This window comes from Euprymna scolopes, chromosome 19, assembly GCF_053919585.1.
Source record: "Euprymna scolopes isolate OS-2025 chromosome 19, ASM5391958v1, whole genome shotgun sequence".
NCBI lineage: Eukaryota > Metazoa > Mollusca > Cephalopoda > Sepiida > Sepiolidae > Euprymna > Euprymna scolopes.
The window spans coordinates 87,501,079-87,522,363 of record NC_136500.1 but is presented as its reverse complement, the minus strand read 5'-3'; the positions used below and the strand labels follow the sequence as shown (position 1 = coordinate 87,522,363).

Here is a 21,285-nt window from a genome sequence, read left to right as displayed (position 1 = left end):
ACTTATAGCTTTCCAGCCTTCGTGGTTACGTTTGAAAAGTTTTCTAGAAATTACGTCATGGCGTTAAAATTTGAGACGGTGACAAACAAATTCATACCTTTAGTATATTAACAGATTTGGCATCAATTAGTAGATATTCTCTAAATTTCGATTTCTTTGGAGTATTTTAAAGGATATTTAGTGGGTGGTGAGAAATACATGAACACAATCTCCAACTTGAAAAATCAAATATTTCAGATTTGCATCGAATTTGATCCATAGTCATTAGACACCAATTAAGGAAGATTCCCTGAATTCCAGTTTCTTATTAAGACCTTCTGATTTTAGCCTTAAATTTTAGACATTATCTAGAATCAAAATCATGTAGTGGACTTTGATAAAAATTAGAAAAAGAATTCTAAACATCATATCTCAAATTAATTCTTCGTAAAGAGATATAAAATTGATGCAAAACTGTTTTATTTGAGAAATTAATTTTGTCCGTCCTGGGACAGGTATTCTTTCATATATTTTATATAACTTTATTAGAAGTCCACTTCTATGAGGTTATTTGGCAATATTTTGTTATTTTATTGATCTTCAGCAGTGGTCTAGTTTATGTAAAGTTGACTTATATGCAAGATTGAGCGATAAAACGATGTAAAGTTGACCTATCTGCATGGTTGATCTAGATGTTGTAAGGTTGACCTGTCTGCAATTTTGACTAAGATTATGTAAAGTTGACTTATTTATATGGTTAAACTTTATTATGTAAAGTTGACTTATTTATATGCTTAAACTTTATTATGTAAAGTTGACTTATTTATATGGCTAAACTTTATTATGTAAAGTTGACTTAGTTATATGGCTAAACTTTATTATGTAAAGTTGACTTATTTATATGGCTCAACTTTATTATGTAAAGTTGACTTATTTATATGATTAAACTTTATTATGTAAAGTTGACTTAGTTATATGGCTAAACTTTATTATGTAAAGTTGACTTATTTATATGGCTCAACTTTATTATGTAAAGTTGACTTATTTATATGGTTAAACTTTATTATGTAAAGTTGACTTATTTATATGGTTAAACTTTATTATGTAAAGTTGACTTATTTATATGGTTAAACTTTATTATGTAAAGTTGACTTATTTATATGGTTAAACTTTATTATGTAAAGTTGACTTATTTATATGCTTAAACTTTATTATGTAAAGTTGACTTATTTATATGGCTAAACTTTATTATGTAAAGTTGACTTAGTTATATGGCTAAACTTTATTATGTAAAGTTGACTTATTTATATGGCTCAACTTTATTATGTAAAGTTGACTTATTTATATGATTAAACTTTATTATGTAAAGTTGACTTAGTTATATGGCTAAACTTTATTATGTAAAGTTGACCTATATGCAGGTCAGATTTGATTGAATTTCATTTAGTAGTTTCTGATACTATAGACATGCAAACATTTTATGCATAAATTATATCAATTTTAGTTAGAAAATAACGATTGCATCATATGAGATACGAATACACGTTTGACGATCGGATTAATGTGTTTAAAATTTGTTGTTGTTTTAAATCTCTACATCAGAAGATATTGAGACTTTGAAGTTAAATGAAATTATAATACTATATCTTTATTGTCGGTGGCGGTGAAGGAGTGTGGGTGAGTGAGGCCCAAATCGTCAATCAATTCATAATATCAATTTCGGGTTATTATATAAGAATTTGTAACACATATCACTTTCACCTATGAGACATCGCTCTCTGTATAGTAATACCCCAAGGTGTTTTTTTTTCGGCAACAGGGTGTTTCCTTCTACAGCTAACGTTTTGCAGGTGATTCAAGTAAACGATTATTTCATTTTTGACAATCAATTATACTATTTTGTTTTCCTCCGGCCACTTGCCTCAATCTGGAATGATTTATCCATCCCTGACCAAGGACAGAAAATTCATGAGTTCCATATGAATCAAAAAGAGTTATAAAATAATTCGTATATAAGATACAAATAGTGGAAGAATTGTCGTGCTGACTAGCAATAACGGTCAGTGTATTTAACATCAAATCCAATATTTCTTTATTCCGAAAATGGTCAGAATGTGTTCCAGTATTTTCTTTTTTTCGATGGGAGGGGGGGGATAAACAACAATGTCTTACGTCAAGGTTAAAATCGACTGTATAAGTAAGTAAAAAATAAAAAAACGTAGTTGCTAAATTGTTGTTTTGGCTTAATGAAGAAATGCCGGTCCCAAAATTGGAATACTATAGTAGAAGGGTTATTGTTACTAGGAAAATATTAATAGATATGCAAATCAAAGGACATATGTTGCAAACAATATATTCATTTAATCTGTAATACTTCATAAATAAATTTTAAAATAACTTTTGAACATACTATGTTAAAGTTACTTACGCTAAACTCAAAAACAAAATGAAAAAGGATACCAGTTAAAGGCACTACCTCTAATTTACTCTGCACGCTGTTGTTAATTTCACCCACTATTCTTGAATGTGTAAGAAACAGTATATGAGACAAACGACTCGAATATCCGAAAGAATAATTCAAACCGGAAGCAGTCATTATTCTGATCGGAAATGTACGGTAGATAGCAGGAAACAGTGTCGCTGAAAGTGAAACACAAACAAGTAATCTCCGGTGTTTCTGGGGGTGAGAGGAGTAGATGATGATATTTGAGTAAACATGACAGCCACCTTCTCTTTGGAGGTCTTATCTAGGAGAAGTAGGTAAGCCATATAAAATGCAAGAATGTTGAAAGAAGTGGGATTATGTCTGAATTAGAAAGGAAATCGATTTTACCTATTTTAATATATATATATACATGGTGGAACGATAAAATTGTCTCCCTATAAAAGACGACATGATTCCATTTCCTTTTGATGAAAACCAGTTTTCTTTTTTTGTTACAGACCATCTACTAGGTAGCCAGTTGTATGCAAATCCCAAGAGCGATAGGAGCCTTCAATCATGTCTGAAAGTGACACAATGTTCAACAAGCAAGATCAAAGATTCGCCACTGTATAACATGTTCTCTATCGATCAAAGTTATGACAGCAGGACCATAGTCAGCATCCTCAAAATGCAAATTTGTATGATTCAATGCTTGAGGGCACAGTTCAACAAAGTTCCCAGCCACGGTTAGTGTCTTTGGTGTTGTTTCAAGTAAAGGGCCAGATCATGCCACCTTACATCTTTGGAGTCGGCTTGAAAGTCAACACCAAAGTGTACGTGCATGTGATGAAGAGTGTGGTAATTTCTGATACAATCAAGTGACTACTGGTAGAATCGAGATATGGCAAACGTACTCGGTGCTGGCCCACAAATTAAAAGAGACTCAGGCTTGGCTTCAGAAGGAGTGCAACGACTTTGCACATGTCTCTCATTGTTACCTGTATTGATTTTTTAAAGAAGACTTTAAAATAATGTAATCTTGCAAGTGTTTATATATATATATATATATATATATATATGGTGTAGAACGATAAATTTGTTGCCCTAAATAAAACAACAATACAGCTTTATTTTAAAACTCTTACTGACAAACTCAATTCAGGTAACTTTATATATATATATATATATATATATATATATATATATATATAGGGTGGCAAAAAAAAAAAAGAAGCTAAATGGAGGCCATCTGGAACATATGCTGTAGAACCGGGAAAAAAAGGCCCCAAACCCTAGTGTTTTGATGTGATGTTTTGAATATAATAAACTAGTTATGACCAAATTTTAATTTCATTCGGAAAAAAACACTAAGAAACGGGACCTAATTAGAGTTAGGGCCCGTTTCTTTTGGGCCACCCTGTACAATGATATAATATGATACATATATAATGATATAATATGATATATATAATGATATAACATGATATATACATAATGATATAATATGACATATATAAAGATATAATATGATATATACCTATAATGATATAATATGATATACCTATAATGATATAATATGATATATCTATAATAATATAACATGATATATATCTATAATGATATAATATATATATATATCTATAATGATATAATATGATATATATAATGATATATATATAATGATATAATATGATATATATACATATATATAAACAATGATATATTATGATATATACATAATGAAATGACATATATATATAATGATATAATATGATATATATATAATGATATGATACATATATATAATGATATAATATGATATATATATAATTATATGATACATATATAAATAATGATATAATATGATATATATATAAATTATGATATAATATGATATATATAAATATATATATAATGATATGATATGATATATATAAATATATATATATTGATATGATATATATAATGATATAATATGATATATATAAATATATATATAATGATATAATATGATATATATAATGATATAATATGATATATATACATATAATGATATAATATGATATATATATAAGATGATATATATGATATGATATATATATATGATATATATAATGTTATAATATGATATTATGCATATGATATGATATATATGTTAGATATATATATTATATATATGCTATTATATATATATATATGATATATGTATATGATACATATATATATATCATATATATATCAGATCATGTATATATCATATCATGGATGTCTATATTATATATAAAATATATATATATCATATATATAAATACATATATATATCGTATAAATGTATACATATATAATATAATATTATATATATGTATAATATATATAAATACACACACACACATATATATATATATATATATATATATATATATATATATATATATATATACTTTTAAAAAAAATTTTTATTCAATTTTTACCCCAAACAAGGCACAGTGCCACTTTGAAGCAGGGGGCTACTATCAGGGACTTAATTAGCAGGGTCATTATGAAGGTAGATGAGTAGAAAGATGTTTGTTAACATTACACTTGAACTTCTGCATATCAGTGCCGTTGGGAAAGCAGAATCCCGGAAGGGAGTTCCAAAGACCCGCAGTTCTGGGGAAGAAACTATTGGAGTAAAAGGCTTTCTTGCACCTAGGGATCTCTACTGTAATGGGATGAGACTTAGTAGCTTGTCGGGTTTGTCGGGGGTAGTTACGTCGGGGAGGTACAAGTGTTTGCAGTTCCTCAGAGCATTCACCATTAAAGTATTTGTAGAACAGGCAGAGGGATGCAACATCTCGCCGATGGGACAGAGGCTGAAGCCTAGATGACAGTTCAGGACCTATCAGGTTGGCGACTCTCTTTTTAACCCTGTCCAGGAGCGAGAGACAGGCAGCAGATGCACCAGCCCAGATGTGACAACAGTACTCCATATATGGGCGAATGGTGGCCTTATAGAGGTATAGGAAACTGTCAGGCGTAAGTAGTTTTCTAGCATGGTAGAGGGAGCCAACCTTCCTTGCAGCAGCCTTGGCAATGCTCTCAATGTATCCATTCCAGTTCATACTCCCTGTAAACGTAAGGCCGAGGAGTTTAAAAGAAGTACTTTCAGGCAATGTGTTCTTGGCCATCGCTATTTGTGGTAGAGAAGGTTTCTTGTAGTTATTGAAGGAAACAAGCTTAGGCTTAGCAGCATTGAATGTGACAATACATTTTTGTCCTCATTCCACTACAGATTGGAGGTCATCCTCTAGTGATACATATATATATACATTGATATGATTATATATATATCATACATATGAATACATTTATATATTATATATATATAATATATATGATTATGTATATATCATATATATATGATATATATGATTTTATATATATATAATATATATGATTTTATATATATATATATATAATATATATGATTATATCTAATATATATGATTATATATATATAATATATATGATTATATATAATATATATGATTATATACATATATCATACATATAAATACATACATATATATAATATATATGATTATATACGCATATCATATATATAAATACATATATATAATATATATGATTATATATATCATATATATAAATATAATATATATGATTATATATATCATATATATAAATACATATATATATCATATATATAATATATATGATTATATATATCATATATATAAATACATATGTATATCATATATATGATTATATATATCATATATATAAATCCATATATATATCATATATATAATATATATGATTATATATATACATCATATATAAATAGTTATATCATATATATATAATATATATGATTATATATATCATATATCATGTATATAAATATATATATATGATATGCTACGTATATATATTTATATATATGATTATATATATATATATATATATATATATATACGGGATATATATTTATATATATGTATATATGATATATATTTATATATATGATATATTTATATATATATGATATATTTATATATATGATATATTTATATATATGATATATTTATATATATGATATATATATATTATATATATGATATATATATATGATATATATGATATATATATGATATATATATATTATATATATGATATATATATATTTATATATATATTATATATATGATATATATATTTATATATATATGTATATATGATATATATATATATATATTTATGTAATATATATATTTATATATATGATATATATATGTATTATATATATGATATATATATGTATGTATAATATATATGATATATATATATATGATATATATATATTTATGTAATATATATATTTATATATATGATATATATATGTATTATATATATGATATATATATATGTATTATATATATGATATATATATATGTATAATATATATGATATATATATATATATGTATAATATATATGATATATATATATGTATAATATATATGATATATATATATATGTATAATATATATGATATATATATGTATAATATATATGATATATATATATGTATAATATATATGATATATATATGTATAATATATATGATATATATATATGTATAATATATATGATATATATATATGTATAATATATATGATATATATATATGTATAATATATATGATATATATATATGTATTATATATATGATATATATATATGTATTATATATATGATATGATATATAAATATGTATAATATATATTATATATATATATGTATTATATATATGATATATATATGTATTATATATATGATATATATATGTATTATATATATGATATATATATGTATTATATATATGATATATATATATTTATGTATATATATATATATATGTATGTATGATATATATATGTATGTATGATATATATATGTATATGATATATATATTTATATATATATGATACATGTATATGATATATATATGTATATGATATACATATTTATATATGATATATATAAATATATATCATATACATATATATTTATCATATACATATATATTTATCATATATATAAATATATATATATAATACATACATATATATATGTATATGATACATATATGTATATGATATATATATGTAAATATGATATATATATGCATATGATAGATATATTTATGATATATTATAAGATATATATATATGTATATGATACATATATATATATTTATATATGATATATTTATTCATATGATATCATATGTATATGATATATATACATTTATATGATATATTTATGTATATGATATATATACTTATATATGATATATATGTATATGATATATATATTTATATATGATATATTACTGTATATGATATATATATATATTTATATATGATATATGCATATCATATTATATATATATTCATATGTATGATATATTTATATATATGATTTGATAAAAATATGATATATATATGATATATATTAGATGCTATATGTGATATGATCTATACATATATTTTTATATATATGATATATATATATATATATGATATATATACGATATAGTATATGATTTATATATGATATGATATAATATATACATATTTAAATGATGTATATATATGGTATGGTATATATATGATATGATATATATTTTTTATATATACGATATATACGTATATGTATGATGTGATATATATATATACATATATATGATATATATATATATATATTTGTATGATGGAATATTTATATATGATATATATATGTATATGATATGATGTATATATTTATATATATGATATATATATGTGATATGATATATATATATATATATTTATATGATATGTGATATATATGTGATATGATATATATATATGTGATATGATATATATATGTTTATATATATGATATATATGTGATAATATATACATATGTTTATATATATGATATATATATATGATATATATGTTTATATATATGATATATATATGATATTATATATATGTGATATGATATATGTATGTTTCTATATACATGATATGATATATATATGATATAATATATGTATGATATATGTATTTATATGATATATGTATATGATATATGTATATGATGTCTATGTAATATATGTATATGATATATATGTATCATATGATATATATTTATATGGTATATATGATATATAGATATTATATGACATATTTATATTTATATGATGTCGTATATATATGTGTCATGATATCTATATATTTATATATTTGATAGTATATACATTTATATATATTATAGTATATATATATATTTATATATATGATAGTATATATATATATTTATATAATATGATATATATATATATGATATATATATATATTTATATATATATGATATGATATATATATTTATATATGTAATATGATATATATATGTATTTTTTTATATATAATATGGTATATATTTGTATAATAATATGATATGCTATGATATATATATATATATATATGATATGATTTATATGTATATTTATATATATACGATATGATATATATTTATATATATGATACGATATATATATATTTATAGATAATATGATATATATATTTTAATATATATGATATGATATGTATATTTATATATATATGATATGATATATATTTTTTATATATATGATATGATATATATATATTTATATATATATATGATATGATATATATATATTTTATATATATGATATGATATATATATATTTTATATATATGATATGATATATATATTTTTATATATATGATACGATATATATATATATATTTATATATATACGATATATATATATTTATATATATATGATATGATATATATTTTTATATATATATGATATATATATTTGTATATATATGATATGATATATATATTTATATATATATGATATGATATATATATATATATATTTATATATATATAGGATATATATTTATATATATATATGATATGATATATATATTGATATACATATGATATGATATATATATTTATATATATATGATATGATATATATATTTATATATATATATGATATATATATTGATATATATATTATCTGATATATATATTGATATATATATGATATGATATATATATTGATATATATATGATATGATATGATATATATTTATATATATATGATATGATATATATATTTATATATATATGATATGATATATATATTTATATATATATGAGATATATATATATATTTATATATATATGATATATATATATTTATACATATGATATGTATATGTATATATATGATATTATATATATATTTTTATATATATGATATTATATATATATTTTTATATATATGATATGATATATATATGTTTATATATATGATATGATATATATATATTAATATATATGATATTATATATATATGATATGATATATACATTTATTTATATGATATATTTATATATGATATGATATATATATATTAATATATATGATATTATATATATATGATATGATATATACATTTATTTATATGATATATTTATATATGATATGATATATATATTATATTTATGATATGATATATATATATATTTATATTTAATATATATATTTATATTAATGATATATATATATTTATATATATTATGTCTATATATATATTTTTATGTATTATATGTATATATATTTATATATATTATATGTATATATATATTTATATGTATTATATGTATATATATTTATATATATTATATGTATATATATATTTATATATATTATATGTATATATATTTATATATATTATGTATATATATTTATATATATTATATGCATATATATATTTATGTATATTATATGTATATATATATTATCTGCATATATATATATTTATATATATTTATATTTATTTATATGTATATATATATTTATATGTATATATATATATATATTTATATGTATATATATATATTTATATGTATATATATATATTTATATTTATATATATTTATATGTATATATATATATATATATAAAGATATATATATATATATATATTTATACGTATATATATATATATATATATTTGCCGCCAATAGCGTAATGGTTAGAAGCCTTGACTGCCGTATAAACGGTCGGGTTTCAATCCTGGCTTGAGGTAGTTGCCTGTCTAGCCGCACTGATGAGCTGTGAAACAGCGAAACAGTACTGTATGTGGATGACTATATGTATATATATATATTTATATGTATATATATATATATATATATTTATATGTATATATTTATATCTCATAGGATTAGCGAATCTCTCGACAGAGGCAACCTTTCTAGGGCAATTGCTCTTGACATATCAAAGGCCTTTGATAGGGTATGGCATAAAGGTTTCCTTCACAAGATCTCCAGCTATGGTATTGCTGGAAATGTCTTCTCAATTATTAAATCATTTCTCTCTGATAGGTTCATAAGAGTAGTAGTTGATGGGCAAAAATCAGAAGTTCACAGTATAAATGCTGGAGTCCCTCAGGGGTCGATCCTGGGCCCAACTCTTTTCCTGATCTACATTAATGGTCTTCCAAATCACATCCTTACATCATTCGTAGACATTTTTGCTGATGACACTACCATCTATGGTAGCACATCTAAGACAGTAAACGACCAAGTTCTCTCCGATTCTCCCTCCTCTGATCTTGATCACGTTGTACAATGGGGAAAGGAGTGGCTGGTTACTTTTAATGCATCTAACACCAAGCTTCTATCTTTACATCATCAACGTTCTGATCCCCATCTGGCATCAATTGAAATGAATGGCTCTCGTCTTGGGGAGGCCTCGAGTTTTGACAGGCTTCTGGGCTTGACCTTTACTCCTGATCTTAAATGGAATACGTACATCAAATCTGTTGCCAAGGCCGCTGGAAAAATGGTCGGATCCTTCTATCGATCCAGTAGATATCTCACTGCTGATGCAATTCTCTATCTATATAAGAGCCAGATACGTCCAAGGATGGAGTACTGTTGCCACATATGGGCAGGAGCTGCTAGAAAAGACTTGTCCTGCCTTGATAGAGTTCAAAATAGACTTCGGGGCTTGGTGGGAGATGTCCTTTTCTCTTCGCTGCAACCTCTGTCTCACAGAAGAGATGTTGCGAGTTTGTCTCTGCTTTATCGTTATTTCCATGGAAAGTGTTCGACTGAGCTTCAATCTATGGTCCCCCCTCGCCAAACTTTCACAAGAAACACTAGACTAGCTGAAAACATTATCAATAATTTTCCACACTCTTTATCTGTGCCTAAACCTAAACATAGATTCCATGATCAAAGCTTCTTCCTTAGAACTGCACGCCTGTGAAATTGTCTTCCGTTTTCCTGCTTTCCAGCTTTCTATAATATGGTTGTCTTCAAGTCCAACGTGAACAAGTTTCTGATGAGCCGTTCCACTTAGGCTAACAAATTTACCGAACTTCCATTACTATCGATTACTATATTGTCCTTTTGACTACTCTACACTCTTAACCCTTATCCTTGAGTGGCCTATCGGCCTCGATAAGTGGTGACGTCTATGTAAAAAAAAAAAAAAATTATATGTATATATATTTCTATATATGATGTATATATTTATATATATATGATGTATATATTTATATATATATGATGTCTGTCTGACGTAATGAACATTTAAATTAAAATGTTTAAAATTCAACGCTATTTCACACGATTAATGGTAGCCGAATTGATACGGCCTCCGCTAATCGAGCCAGAGATGTCTCGTGTCGCGGGGTTCGAATCGTTCGACTGGTAGTAATCGTGACACCCTGCACTGAAGAATCCCGAAAGGATGAAACACTAGTGTCTGTAGGTATTTAATTATTATAGTAAAAAAATAATTATGACAGCCCCTTTAAGAAATACGTTTCTTATTGTTGAGCACTTTCTGTTGAATTAAAAGTCGGTCAATTTAGCTCTTATGCGTAGATCATCGTATAACGATTTGATAACTGTCTGTCTGACGTAATGAACATTTAAATTAAAATGTTTAAAATTCAACGCTATTTCACACGATTAATGGTAGCCGAATTGATACGGCCTCCGCTAATCGAGCCAGAGATGTCTCGTGTCGCGGGGTTCGAATCGTTCGACTGGTAGTAATCGTGACACCCTGCACTGAAAAATCCCGAAAGGATGAAACACTAGTGTCTGTAGGTATTTAATTATTATAGTAAAAAAATAATTATATATATATTATATATATATTTATATATATTATATATATATATATTTATATATATTATATATATATATGTATATATATGATATGATATATATTTTATATATCATATGATATATATTTTATATATCATATGATATATATTTATATATATGATATGATATATATTTATATATATGATATGGTATATCCATTTATGTATGTGATATGGTATATATATTTATGTATATCGTATGATATATATGTATTTATATATATGGTACGATATATATTTATATATATGATACGATATATATATATATATGATATGTATGGTATGATACATATGATATGATATAATGTATATCATATATCTACTATATGATACGGTATATATATATATATATATAATATGTATATATGATATATATGACATGATATAATATATATATATGATATACAACACACATACATGTGTGTGTATGATAAATGAATCTGATAAAGATATATATATATATATATATATATAGAAGTGTAAGCAATGTGTAGTTTCAGAAAAGTTTCTGATTGTTGCTTGTTCTACACAAGTTCTACGAGGTAATTGGTTTGCAGTGGACAGAACATTATCTGATTGTTCGTTTTTCCACACAATTCCTGAGAGGTGACTAGTTTGTAATATACAGTTCCACAGTGCAAAAGATTCTTACCCTGATGAGACGGAAAAAACGTGCGAAATTGCTACAGAAAAGGTTTAATATTTATGGAGCAATCCTGGTTTCTGATTGGTTGGTAGCAGAACGTAAATTAATTCGATTTGTCTATAAATAGAACCCCCCGATTGTGTTGGATCATACCCCATTATACATAAAAAATATTGTACCCCCCCCCATTTTTTATAATGGGGAAGTCCCTTGTGTTCGTTTTGCTCCAAAATAAATATATATGTTCATATTGAATTGTACATTACAAAAATTAGAAATCTTAATCTTGGATCTTAAAATTTTAGCCTCTAAAAAGACGCCATTTTTAATTGTGTTCAAATGTCAGAACAGATATATATGTGTGCAAAGAAGAGAAATAAAGGAATGGAACGTATTTTTACCGTAAAAAGGGGTGGGTATGTAAAAATAGAAGCCATTTCTTAAATTTGATTATGCAGTTTTGTAAAAAAGAGAAAGAAAAAACGCATACATATATACATATAAATAAATATACATAAAAATATATATACATGCAATAAGTACCCGTTTAAAGAGAGTTTTTGTTTTGTTAATTAAAACAATGCAAAAAATAGGACATTTTTTGAAAAATAAGAAAGAAAACTTCTGTGCACAAAAAAAAATAAATAAAAGTCAATTGTAATTCATGTGCGCCTTAAAATAAGCATGAAAAAAATTATTTGTTGAAAAGGAAAATTACAAAGAAGAGGTTTTAAAAAAGTGATTTTTTTTTATTTCAGTAAAAGTATTAGTTACGCATTAGTAGATTAAAGTGTTAATACAAACAAAATGGATGCAGTTTAACGTCTTTGCCCAGGACTAATTTTTTTCTTTTAATATATAGAAATTCATATACATACAGGCCCGTGAAAAAAAAAGTTATTCAGTCGAATCCCCCAATAAGTTTTGAAGAAAAACGCTTTAACTTTATTCTTGTTGCGGGTTTCGTGAATACATCAGCGATATTTTGTTCTGATGATATGTAATTCAAAACAACGGATTTCTTTTTCACCTCGTTTTTTTATGAAATGGTATTTTATATCTATATGCCTAGATCTTTGGTTGATTATCGTGTTCTGTGTTAAGACTATACTGGCTTGATTATCACAATTAATTACTATGGGCCTTTTAGTTAATTCTGGCTCTAAAATAGTCTTTAGTATATTTTTAAGGTAAAGTGCTTCCTGGGTCGTGTGTGTGATCGCGATAAATTCTACTTCACACGTAGAGAGAGATACAATCTGTTGCTTTTTAGATTTCCATGAAATAATAGGCCCATTTTCTGAGAGTCTGAAACAATATCCAGATATACTTTTTCGATCTTCGTCGTTTCCCTAATCTGAATCCGAAAATCCTTCTAATTTTAGGGGATTTTTTGATTTTCTAAATACTAACTTCTGTTCTTTAGTTCCTTTTAAATAACGAAGGACTTGTTTAGCTCTGTTTAAATCCTTCATTGTCGGTCATGATAATTTTTGTGACAGTTTTGTTACTGTATAGAATATGTCGGGGCTGATCGCAGTCATTAAATATACAATATATACCTATAATTTCCCGGTATAATTTATCATTTATTATTTCAGATTCTGTGTGTATATTTTTATTAATATCATTTTCGACCGGTGTAGAGCGTTTCTTGCACTCTCTCATTCCAAATTTTAATAGTATTTTGTCGATGTATATCGATTGATTCATCGTAATAAGTCCTTTGCTTTGAGTAAATTCTATCCCCAAAAACCAAGATCGATCATTTTGAATCTTTTACTTAATTTTTTCTTAACATCGGTCAACATTATGTCACAATTTGATGCGATTAAATATCATCGACCCACAAAACCAAAATCAGTAGTAGTTTCGGCTTCCATTTGTTTTAGAGAGGTCAGTTCAGTGTATAAAGAAATAATTTTGGCTTTTCCTTTCGATAAATAATGCTCTCTCAATATGTTCAATGCTTTGCAGCCATCGTCCAGGGCTTCTCTCATTATTAGTGATAGACTTCGGTCATCTAAACACTGTATTAATTCCGCAAAGACAGTTGCGTTCTTTTCAATGAAGTCGGGGTCGTTTCTGTTTTCAGGTTGTGTTTGAAGTACTTTGTGTAGCTTTTGAATTCGTAGATATCCTAGAAATTTAACTTGACACAATTCGAATTTTGATTCAGATCCATCGAAATAAAGACGCACGCTGGGCGCATAACCTCTAGAAGTGTAAGCCATGTTTAGTTTCAGAACAGTTTCCGATGGTTCGTTGTTCTACACAAGTCCTGATAGGTGACTGGTTTGCAGTAGACAGTTCCACAGAGCAAAAGATTCTTATCGAGTCGAGACGAACAGAACATATGCGAAATTGCTACAGAAAAGGTTTAATATTTATGGAGCAATTCTGGTTTCTGATTGGTTGGTAGCAGAACGTGAATTAATTCGATTCCCCAGTTCCTAGCAGCATCGTCTATAAATAGAATCGCTCGACTGTGTGGGATCATACCCATTATACATAAAAAATATTTTAACAATATATATTAAGCAAAGTAAACCTATCAAGGTAGTAAAAAACACGGTTAAGCAGAGTAATTCTTATCGTATAGTTATAGTAATAAATAACAGATGAGAAATAAAACTTTATTATATCATCAGATCAATAAGGAACGAAAAGGATATCCTCCTCCTTCCTTATTGATCTGATGATATTATAAAGTGGTATTGCAACTCATATTTATCATATTTTACACACACACACACACACACACACACACACACACACACACACACACACACACATTGAAGCAAACATTGTTGAAAATAATAGAAAGTTCTGCTTTATGATATCTTTTTTTTGTTTTTCAAGGAAAGTAAAAAAAAAATCATGTATTTTATGTGAGTCATGAACGTTTTTGTTTCTTGGTCAAATCATCATTGGGTAAAAAAGACAAATGAGCAAAAGCTTTTGGGAAAAGAAGAGAAATTTATACATACATACATATATATATAAACACACACACACACACACACACACACGCATATATATATATATATATATATATATATATATATATATATATATATAAAACATAAAGATTATTAGAAAAATCGAAAAAAGTTAAACAGAAATTTTCTGTTGTTTACAACGATGTTTGCTTAAATGAAAAATGATGCCTAAACACACACACACAGACATCATATATATATATATATATATATATATATATATATATATATATATATATATATATAAAGCTTTTTCAGTTATTTTTATCAATATGTATATTTTTTTATTTTCTTTGTAGATGTGATTGATTGAATTGAATTCTTGATGCGTAGTATTATGAGATTGAAATACTGTTTCTTTCCTTTAAAATCTTTCTCCAATGTTGTAGGTCACTGATCTGGGTGGTATTATTATATGTATTTACTTTTCCAATAAACACATTTCACAGTACGTGACAAGTAACAAAACTCTATGTTAAAGAAGTCATTATTTCTTTTCTTTTTCCCTAACTTTTAAGAAGAAAAAAAAAGTTTTCATGCGTAGAATTTGTACAACAAAAGAATCGACCTTTTTTTTTCTTTGTTACATCTATAATATAAATCTCACCTGTATGTATGTATGTATGTATGTATGTATGTATATATGTATGTATGCATAAAACTTTCGCCAGAGGCGACGGATTTTCACGAGATCAGTAGCGTTATGAAGCTTGGCCCTTCGGACGAAAAATTGGCTAAAAACATTAATTCTTTCACTCTCAACTGGGCACTTTTCTACAGGGAGGGATCGCTTTTTTTTTTTTTTTCGCCGATATTTTCAAAAGTCATCCTCTCTTTTCGATTGACTAGCCTTAATTTTAAACCTTCGTCACTTCCGTTTGGCGATGGAGGCAACAGCAAAGGCGTCACATTTTTTCCACATTATTTTCTTCCTTCACAGTATGGGTTCGAGCCTGCCTGCCTACTACCACTTTTTTATTTTTTTTGCCCAATACTCACCTCCAAACACCCGGGCAATGCCGGGTACCCAGGCTAGTACAATATATATCACGAATTACTTGTTATCCATTTAGTAAAGGAGATAAAAAAAAAGAAACAAAACTTTTATATAAGGACTTCTTATGGTAAAATAATTTCGAGTTGCTATGGGCATGCAATTCTATGAAGTTGAAAATAATGTTCCTATTTACTTGCCTCCCTACGAGGGCAGAGTTAAACACAAGGTCGATTTAATACTCTGGATAGGAACAAAAATTAAAATTACCTCCGTCTAGAAGGATTTCTCTTCCACTGGCGGAGACCAGAAAGGTTGAAGTTTAATATCAGAACATGTACTACACTTTGTTCCTAGCTAAAAAGCCAAGATTTGTTGAGTTGAAAATAATGTTGCTCTGGTTAGCTTCTTTTCTTTTCTTTTTTTTTCTCATGAATAGAGTTTCAGATCACATGAAGAGAGACCAGCCAACCATTGGTCACGTGGCCACAAATATAAAAGCCGTGGCCCAAAAGAGATACAAAGCTTGTATATACTGACTTCTTCCGGCAAAATAATTTCAACTTGTCCCTTCAAAATGCCCAAACAGTCCCCCGTTCAATCATAAATAGCAATATGTTTTTATTTGTAAATATGCATCTCAACACAAAAAGACGTTTTATTTGTTATGGTTTTTATATCGATTTATATGCTATAACATGGTTGTTTTCAAGTTTAATGTAAACAATTTTGGCGCTTCTACACTATTAGGACGAAATTACGGAAATCGTAAAACTGAATTTCACATAAAAATAATGGTATTTATGTATTCCTCGTATTTTTAAAATTATATCCAAATATTACGGAAATCGATAAAGTAGAAAACTATTCATTAAAGAAAATAAAAATAGAATTTGATGAAAACGATCGTAAGACACAGGAGAGTACAAAAGGGATGTAATTTTCCGTTTCGATTTAAACAAAATGGTGGCAATTTTTCGCCTGCTACCACGATTAAAGTTTTTTTTTTTTTAATAATGCAGTAATATTCAGGTAATTTTGACTGCATAATTTAGAAGCTAACATTGTAATTTATTAGAATTGACAAAAAAATCAGTACAAACTATTGTTTTTTTGTAATCTGAAAACTCCATTTATCGGTTACAAAATTTCGTCCTAATAGTGTAGAAGCGTCCAATTTTTTTCAGTCATCCAGTTCAATAATCACATTCTGTCCAATTTCCACCATTTTATAATCATCGCAGTGTTGTCTCATTAACCACCTAACACTCATTAACCCTTATCTTCGAATGGCCTTTGGGCTTTGATAAGTGGCGACTCCCTAGTAAAAAAAAAAAAAAATTAGTTGCTAATAAAAACGTAGAAATAGATTATTAAATATCCTAATTTTCACCTTTATGTGCGAACACATGATACGAGTTTAAAAGAAATATTTTTTATTGAAGAATAAAAATAGAAAAAATATTCCTGCAGAGATATTTTCACTTTACAACTCTTGAAAGAAATGACGTCATAATAAATTAAACGCCCTCCTTGAAATGTTCAAGTAGTCGTCGTCGTCGACTGTATGATAAAGAGCAAAATATACTTTTTTGTAAATATTTATCCATTCCATCACACAAAAGTCTGCCAGAGAAATAAGGGAAGGGAAAATGTAAATCTATTTCCATAACAAGACGTTTGATTTCTTTGTGGTTTTTATACCGATTTATACGTTTTTATTTTCATTTCTTTTTAAACTTTTCAGTTTGTATTTCACTTCTGCTAACGTCTTTGATTTGTAAAAGTGTGGCATTTTTTATTTATTTATTTATTTATTTTTATTTATTTATTTTTTTTTGTGTGTGTGTGTTTAACCCCGATCTTCTAATAGTCAAAGGTAGGAAATTTAAAAACAAAAAACCAATGTTTTTTTTAGGCTATAAGAAATCATTTGGGTTTTTTTTTTTTTTACCTCACGATAGTTCATCCCCTAATTAAGGTATTTGAATTACAAAAAGAACATTAGATGTATATTGGAAAACAAATAGCAAGTTAGATAATCCCTGAATCTGAAATGAATTTGGAAAGATATTCTTTATTCTAAATAAAGATCCAATAAAAGATCACCTTGTTATAGGAATACTGGACAAATACCCGTCCTGAGATGAGTAAAATTAATACCCTATACAGAACAATTTTGCACCATTTTTGTTTTCTGTTGTGGAGATTAAATTCAAGATATAATGATATTAAATCTTATGTCTGGAATCCTTATTCGAATTTGGATCAAAATTTATTACAATTTTAATGTCTGAAATTTAAGGAGGTATTAAGAAGAAATTGAAATTCAGAGAATCTTTATTATTTGACTTATTTGGGCTACTGTTCTCAGCTCGGGTGTTATTCTCACAATGTTTTGGATGATGTAATCTTCAACCTTCTTCAAGCGTATCTTTCCAAACTCACAGGGACCAACGACACAACAAATAAGAGTACTAGATAATAAGTGAGGGTCTGTTAGATGTTGAAAGTTCAAGCCTCAATACGATCGATATCAAAATATAAAATACATATCAACAAGATTGAACAGGGTGTGTAAAAATAATGTTGAATTATGTATTTTCCACATGAGGTTAAATTAAGCAAAGCAATGGAAAATTCCATTATAAGTTGAAAATTAAACTTAGAGTTACATGTCATGATATGAATTTATCGACAGGAAGTCTGTAATGAGACGTGGTGATGAAGAAAGAAAAAATCTTCATCTTCAGCTGTGCTGACGATGTGTGTGTTTTAGAACATCTGTCTTTGATTACCTTATGAGCAAGGAGGCAAGGGAAACAAGAGGAAGATCCTGCTAACATTTCGATTTTATTTTGTTACATTATTGTAGTTACAAGGAGACAGACAGACATTTTGGTTGCTACATCACTACTCTGACTTACTTTATAGTGAGACGTTGCTATTTAATTAACCAACTACTTACATGCTCAATAAACAAACAGCTGTCGGTGAATATGCAATGTGTGAGAATTGAAGAAATCGTCCACGGTGTGCTGCACATAAGTCACATTTCTCTAAAATTAATATAGTAGAATTAAACAATATATACCAGTAGGCATTAATCGCTAAATACCAGGAACAGATGAAAAAAAAAAAATGACTGAAATTGTAAAATGCAAAACAGGCTAACAACGTAACAACTGCCAGTCGATCGCACTTGCTGGCTAAGCCAGAATATACAGACATATCCAGTAAATACAGTTATTCAGGAATATATTTTATTTAAAAAAAAATGCTGTTTGATTCTCATAATGGTGGCAATGGTTCAATGGTAACCGAAATGGGTTAATATATTTGAGAAGGGTATGAACCCACTATGCTCCTTCCTTTTTCTCCATGAATGAAACAGTAGAATAGACCAGATTCTATTGCTTATTACATTAATTATGTCATTAATTAATTAAACACAGGATCTTCTAGATTGTGAATGATTTATTTATATCGGTCATAATCTGATCGTCATGTGAGCTGCAAAATCAAAGGGCATCAAAAGAGAGAGAGAGAGAGAGAGACTGCAGTCACAACGACTACTACGGCTACGGCGTGTCATCAACACGAGACCTGTGCTTGTAAGGAATGGGATTTCAGTCCTTACGGAGGCAGTTCCGAGTATTGATTGGAAAGACCCGAGTCAATCCCAGAAATAGTCTAAAGAAGTTTATGATTTTAAGGCCATTAAAACATGTACAGAGAAAGACCAAACTAAGTGTACAAAAAGGTTAGGTTTACAAACAAAATGCATGACTTACTTATACTTAACGTTTTATCGGACCACCTAGGTAAGACTTCTAGCAAGATCATTAAGACTTCTAACAAGATCATTAAGACTTCTAACAAGATCATTAAGACTTCTAGCAAGATCCTCAAAATTGAGAACCGACAAATTC

The 21,285-nt window shown here is 26.4% G+C and overlaps 1 protein-coding gene across 2 annotated transcripts in view; it reads left to right on the top strand.

Annotated features, from left to right (window-relative positions):
* LOC145239823 (tetratricopeptide repeat protein 16-like) overlaps positions 1–21,285 on the top strand; it is a 112,403-nt gene that overhangs the window by 90,512 nt on the left and 606 nt on the right. The gene's annotated exons all lie outside the window — the stretch shown is intronic.